The sequence below is a fragment of the Callorhinchus milii genome, unplaced genomic scaffold (genome assembly GCF_018977255.1).
Source record: "Callorhinchus milii isolate IMCB2004 unplaced genomic scaffold, IMCB_Cmil_1.0 Scaffold7, whole genome shotgun sequence".
NCBI lineage: Eukaryota > Metazoa > Chordata > Chondrichthyes > Chimaeriformes > Callorhinchidae > Callorhinchus > Callorhinchus milii.
This window is the reverse complement of record NW_024704748.1, coordinates 63,104-70,634: the sequence shown is the minus strand read 5'-3', so window position 1 is coordinate 70,634 and position 7,531 is coordinate 63,104.

Here is a 7,531-nt window from a genome sequence, read left to right as displayed (position 1 = left end):
CTGCCTGAAAGTGCGATGGAAGCAGATTTGATATTAACTTTCAAGAGAGAAATGGATAGATATTTTGGGAGGACAAATTTGCAGGACTATGGGGAGAGAGCAGGGGAGTGGGATTGATTTGGGTAGCTCCTTCCATGAGCCGGCATGGGAACGATGGACCAAGTGGCTTCCTTCTGTGCTGTATGATTCTATGATCTGCCATGAGTTCAATGACCAAATGAGCGAATGACCAATTCAGCTGGGGAGCTGTGGCCAGGACAGCTGAAGAGACTCACTTTTTGTGTCCAACAGGGTCACAAGGATATTTTATGCCAATCTGAAAATAGGCAGATGGATGGGTCCTTTATTCAATATCTTATCCGAAGGCTGGCACAGTTGACAATGCAGCCCTCTTCCAGTACTGTACTGAAGTATCAGCTTAGACTGTGAGGTGATCTCCCAGTGTGGGGGCACTCAGTGAGGCAAGACTGAAAATTAAATAAGTGGAAGACTATTGCTGAATAATTCCAATTACCCATCTAAAAAATTAATAAACATAATGCACACAAAAAATTAAGATTATAACTTCATTCAGCCAAAACACAGTTAAAAGACTGCAGTGCAACTAAACTATTAAAGACTTTTCTTCCTGAATGGTTTGAAATGCATCCCAAACCCAACTGGAAGTAATGTGCTCTGCAAGGCAAAAGAATTGCAGAATTTAAACACCACTGGCCAATTTCCAACATTGCCATTCAGCACATGTGTATAAGAGCCCATGAAAGGCCAATGGGACTGAACTTGCGTGGATACAATTAATTCAGAACTCCGCCACCTAGATACTAACCCACACAAAACTCTGGACCCCCTCACACCAGACCACGCCAGACTGCACTGGCTCCCAATTTCCAAATGGATCGACTTCAGGATTCTCTCTCTTGTTTTCAAATCCCTTCATGCCCTCGTACCTCCCTACTTTTCTGACTTGATCATCCCCTACTCCACCACCCGCTGCCGCTGCTCGGCCATCTCCGGCCTCCTGTTCGTCCTTCTCCTGCTTCGCTCCACCATCGGCAGCCGTGCTTTCAATCACCACGCCCTGAAGCGCTGAAACACTCTCCCTCAATCCCTCCAACTTGTCGCCTCCCTCCCCACTTTCAAATCTCGCCGAAAAACCTTCCTTTTTGATTATGCTTACTGTCACCTCCCATCTCCCTCTCCCCCAGGCTCCAGGTCAGACTCCACCGCTGTGATGCCCTCTGGGATGCTACTCGGCATGAAGGGCGCAAGTCATTGTTGTTATGGGAGAACGTAGGGAATTTGTGAATTCTAGTCAGTCACACTGATTGTACTTCAATCTTCAGTGGAGTCCTGTAGCATATTGGTTAGAGCACTTGCCTCGCAAACTAGAGAACCCAGGTTCATTATCTGGGCAGGGAAAAAACCTTAGGCAAGTTTCCTTACTCCACATGCCTCTGTTTACCTAGAAGTACGTAGAAAACCTGGGTGTGAGTCGATTGGTGCATCGTTTTCTGTGGATTGGCTGACAAATAAAATTTGGTTACTTAATCCATGACTGTTTGTGGGACACTGCTGTGAACTGCCGTATTTCACCCACAAAATACAGTCAATTCAGTCTACAATATATTCTGTGAAGCTCTTCGAGATGTCTCAAAGACGTGATAAGACACTATATCCTACAGTCATCCCACAGTAGTTGATTCGTGGGGCAAAAAGGCAACAAAATCGAAAACCAAGCGTCTCAGAGTACAGTCACTACATGTAAAAAACTTTGAAGATCAGCAATGCAGGAAAGACCACCCAGTTTCTGAGAATTATTATTGCCTGAAAAACTACACAAAGGTTTTAGAACCAAACTTCCCTCAGCATCAGTGGCAAGTGATCAAAGGCAAGCAGACATGCAGCTCACAGCAACTGACCCGATCACTAGTGTATGTACGCCATAAGCCAAGGCAACACAAGGCTTTGATGAACACCAGACACGGTCAAAATACACCAAGCGATTGAACTGCTTGAGAATGACTTACATTAATCTGCAAATTCTTTAGAAAAAAAGCATTTATAGATGTAAGGAAGATTAACCTAGGACTAATCAAAGCAAGATATACTGATCTTGGAACAGCTGCATTACTTTCAGAACAAGACATTAGAGCCCAAATATTTTACAGATTGTCTGCACATCAGATTTCCTTCCTACTCGGTGAACATCAGACAAGAATGACAAGTCCAACAAAATATCTGTTAACTTTATCTATGACTTCATACAATATCTGTGGTTCATTTTCAGTTTACAGCGCACTTCGCCAATAAGCTGGTCACTGCATTCCTATTTTTTGTGATTTGGCCTATCTGATCTCTTTCTCCCAGACTACCTGCCCCACCATTGCAGAGTTGTCATTTCTCAATCAAATCCAGGGCCCTGGCCCATTCCTAGTGTCAATCCTAAAACTGCTTTTGCAATCCTAATGCCTTTCACGTCAAAAAGACTTCACTGTAAAGTTTTGTGACTGTGTACTTGCAGGGCGATTGGAACAGCCAATCTAACCACAAAAGTCATGACGTTTTGTAGGGGGGGGCGGGGGGCAAAACACCGGGTGCAGCTCCCTTCTCTTTTTGAGATAGTGTTATGGAATCTTTTAACATCCACCTGAACAGGCAGGTGAAATCTAGGTTCAACGTCTCATCCGAAGGACAGCACCTCTGACAATCCCCACAGCACTGCATTGGAGCCTCAGCTTAGTCTATGTGATTCTAAGTTCCGACGTGCTCGAACTGCGCCAGGCTGACACACAGCCTATCCCACAATCATTTGGGGAGTTGCTCTGAAATCCAATAGACAGTATAATTGTGTTCCATAGTATTTAATTATTCGTAATCTGATGGATTTGGTTGTAAAATAAAACTAGTGTTTATTTTATTATACAACCTGCTGGTCCATGTCGTACTATCAGCTTTACAAAGTACTTAGTGACGTGTGGAGAGTACATGAATATCCAGGAAAACAAAGGAGTATTGTCTGGCCGGGTCACACCAGCCTCAAGTCCATACCAGAAATTACTGTCATCTACATCAGGATGGTCCAACTGGCTGCCCACGGACAGATTTCATCCACCCCCACCCTCACTCCAGTCCATCTGGCCCAACCTGCTCCTTCCGTAAATAATAATCCTTAATAATAATAATCCTCGCATTTGATACAGTGCTTTATCACATCTTCGAGACGTTTTAAAGTGCTTCACAGGATATTATTGTAAAGTGAATCAACTATATTTGTGGGAGAAACAAGGCAGCCAATTGTGCACAGCAATGTCCCACAAACAGTCGTGGATTGAGCGACCAAATTATTTTGTTTTTTTTTCTTGAGGGATTATTAACAGGCATGTGGAGTAAGGAAACTTACCCACGGTTTCACCCTGCTATGTTTTGTTTCTGGAACGGAAACACAAAAAGTATTGGTTATGCAGTCCGTGGAAGTTTTTCAAATAGGGCATCCGGCCCTCAGCAGCCTGGTCTAGATCATAGAATTAAGAGTGCTCACATGCAGGAGAAACGGAGCTCTAAACATTGCATCCCTCCAACTGCCCTCAGATAATGCCACTGTAAATTTCTCCATCTTTTGATACCTCTTCAGTTTCTACTCCACACTACCTTCCTCCTGAAATTTGCTCATCATCATCCCATCTATAAGAAAGGTGATCCCTCTTAACCTGTACTTTCTAAAGCTAAGAAAGCTGTGGCCCACCCACACAAGATATTCAGCAATTTGAACGTTGTCAATCACCAGTATTGCCTCTCCATTGGTTATCTTCTGGCTGATGTTAGACTTCTGGAGTGCTGGGTCAAACCCTGGTCAATGCATTAGACATCTCAAAGCCCATAGGCAGCATTTGACACCACATATAACCTCTATAAATTTACTATCTTATGGTCTTCCACCGGGGATATGCATGACTCACTAAGTTTAGGTTGGAGGAGAACTTCAGTAAGTTTGTTCTTGTGCTGCAACCTGCGACAGATGACAGAAATTCTGCGAGGAGCAGAGAAGATTCCACTGTTGGGACCTCATGAACAGTCCCTCATTCAAGCTTTAAAAGATACCCTCAACATGAAATCAAGAGTGGACAGGTAATATACTCTGCTGCAAATTGACAATCACTTCCAAAAGAAGGGAGTTTGGGCCACAAATAAGTTAGGAATCAAACTGAAGGCAAGAAAACTCTTCCACTGATGTTCAAAACCAGCTGGCTGCAAACATTAGATGCTGCTGTGGCTTCAGTTCAGACTTCTCATGATTAACAATGAAGCAAATTCTTGCAAAGTGATGAGGGCCCTCTAGACAGCTTTATAAATAATATGAAGAGAGGACCAGCTAGAATCATTTGGCATTTGTGGGATAGTGTTGATTCTGATAAGATGTTACGTTTGACTACATAACGTATTAGTAAGTAGGAACCCGGTTGTTAGTTGATCACTTTCACGGGATAATAATTCCTTTAAGTGTAACCTATTGGGTTGCTCTTCCAAAGAGCCATCATAGGCACGATAAATAATGATCATTGCATTTGATATAGTGCTTTTCATGTCTTCTCGACATCTCAAAGCGCTTCACAGAATAGACTGTTAAGTGAATTGACTGTATATTTGTGGGTGAACGCGGCAGCCAATTGTGCACAGCAGTGAGTGTCCCACAAACAGTCATAGATTGAAAATCACCAATTTATTATTGTTTTGTTTTGGAGGGATTATTATTAGGCGTGTGGAGTAAGGAAACTTGCCCTGCCTGGAATTGAACCCGGTGTCTCATTTGCAAGGCGAGCGCTCTAACCACTGAGCTACAGGACTCCAAATGGGCCAAATGGCCTTCTTTTGTGATGTAATATTCTATGATTCTAATAATAATTTGATCACGCAATCCACAGACTGTTTGTGGGACACTGTTATGCGCAATTTTCTGTCTTATTTCGCCCACAAAATATAGAGTCAATTCCCTTTACAGTATATTCTGTGAAGCTCTTTGAGACGTCTCAACTGTGATAAGGCACTACATCAAATGCAAGGATTATTATTATTATTTTTATAATGTGGGCGAAATAACAAAGCCAGATTTCTCATTCTACACTTCAAAGTTACTCATGCTGTGAGACGTTTTAAAGCATTGCGATGTAATGCAATGCAAGTATTTATTTATAGATGCCTTTTCCAGATATTGCTGCATAGACATATATGTGCCTATTTGTTTGCTGAGATTTGCGATCATATTTACATCAAAAGCACTTGACAAGTAACACATACCCCTCTTCTAAAGTGTCTCACTGAAAGAAAAAAAACATTACTCACATTCATCAGAAGTGTGAGTGAAAGTTCCTTTCTAATAAGTAAAAACAAGCATTTAAATGTATCTCAAAATAACTTGGATTCTCACTAAATAATAATTCTTGCATTTGATACAGCGCTTTTTCACGTCTTCGAGACTTCGCAAAGCGCTTCACAGAATAGACTATAAAGTGAATTGACTGTATATTTGTGGGTGAACGCGGCAGCCAATTGCGCACAGCAGCATCTGTCCCACAAACAAAATTGTGACCAATTTTTTTTCCTTTATTATCAGAAACTTGCCCAAGATTTCGCCCTGTCGGGAATCAAACCCAGGTCTCTCGCTTGCAAAGGGAGTGCTCTAACCACTGAGCTACAGGTCTCCTGTAAATTTAATGCTACTGTACAAGTGATATTTAATCTGAGGTTGTGGTTGAATCTAATCACAAAAGTGTTGGTTACAAACCTGAATGCAACAAATTGAAGGAATCCCGATTTGCAATTAAACCTGTACAATATTAAGACTTATACTCCCATCACAACATTGCTCGATCTTAATTTTACAACAGACATTCATCTGTGCTGTGTTTTCTGCATTCAGTCTGGACAATTGTTATTTGTTCATAAAGGAATAGGATTTTTTTTTTGGAATAAATCACCGCTCGCTATCTTTGCAAATTGAGAAGAAAAGGATAAAGTTTCTCGACCAATTCTCAAGCTAAACTGTGGAAAATGTGATTTGTGTTTGTGTGTTTTTTTAGAAAAGATACCATCACTGAAAGCAAATCTAAACCAAAAGCCAGAAGGGAAATCCCTTCGTGCTATTTACACTTTTATTTAAACATTTAGTTTAAAAAAGTTACCAAATTAATATGTTGTTAAGATTCTGATGTTTAGAATTCCTTTCATTTCTATTCTTGATGTTAGACTTTGAGGAATACAGACCTCAAATAAACAATAATAATAAATAATAATAGCACATTTAAATGTTTTTTTCTCTCTTCCATCTCCCACTAGAAAATCCCAATAAAACAATAAATTCATAACAAACCAATTGCTTGATAATAAATACTGGCGAGCAGTTTAACTAACATCTCAATCCCTTGATTCTCATTATTATTATTCATTTTAAAATAAACAAAAGTTTCCAAAATGTGAAAAGATTAAAGTTTTAAACTCATTAGGGTTGCTATTCGAGATTGGAATACTTTATTAAATAAACAAAAAACAAAATCGTTTAAAAATAAACACCTGGAGTTTAAGAGACTTACGTTATGTTAACTCATAACATTGAGGGTACTTTTTAAACATTGTATAAAAGTATTAAGATACCTTCACATTGGTGTGGGAAATTTAACACACATTTGGGCTGAAGGATTTAAACAAAAAAAGGCATTTCAGAGTCGAGGGGGAAGAAACAGAGAGAGGGGGGGAATAAAGTGATTAAAAACTTTTCAACAAAGAAAAAGATGTGAGAGGCTCCAGGGAGAAGAATAAAACTTGCATTTTATTTCTTTCCCCCAAGAATACAAAGAGAATTCAAGTTGGATGAGAGGTTCTCTCTGTTTATCAATCGGATTCCCTCAGTCTGATTATTTATTCTACATTTTGTTATGGAATCCCCATTCTGAATATTCTGATATAACATTAATTATATTATTTCCTTCCTTACTGTCAGGCTGAGTATGAACTTCTCTGGCCCAGAGAGGGAGAAAAATAAAGTGATTTAAAAACTTCTTCAACAAAGAAAGAGACATGAAAGATTCCAGAGAAGAAAATATGAAATAAGAATTTTATTTCTCCATCGAAAATATAAAGAGAATTCAACTTGAAGGAGAGAGAGAGGTCAGAGCTTAAAAAGCTTAGTGTGCATAATTGGAAATTCGGGGGGGGGAGATTCGGGGGACGGGGGGGGACAGGGGGCGGGGGGACAGGGGCAGGGGGGGGACAGGGGCAGGGGGGGGATAGGGGCACGGGGGGGGGCACGGGGGGGGGGGGACGGGGGGGGCAGGGGGGGGGGGGGGGGGGCACGGGGGGGACAGGGGCACGGGGGGGCAGGGGGGGCGGGGGGGACAGGGGGGGCAGGGGGGGGGGACGGGGACGGGGGGGGGACAGGGGGCGGGGGGGACAAGGGGGGGCAGGGGGGGGACAGGGGCACGGGGGGGCACGGGGGGGGCAGGGCGACAGGGCACGGGGGGGGGGGGCAGGGGGCGGGACA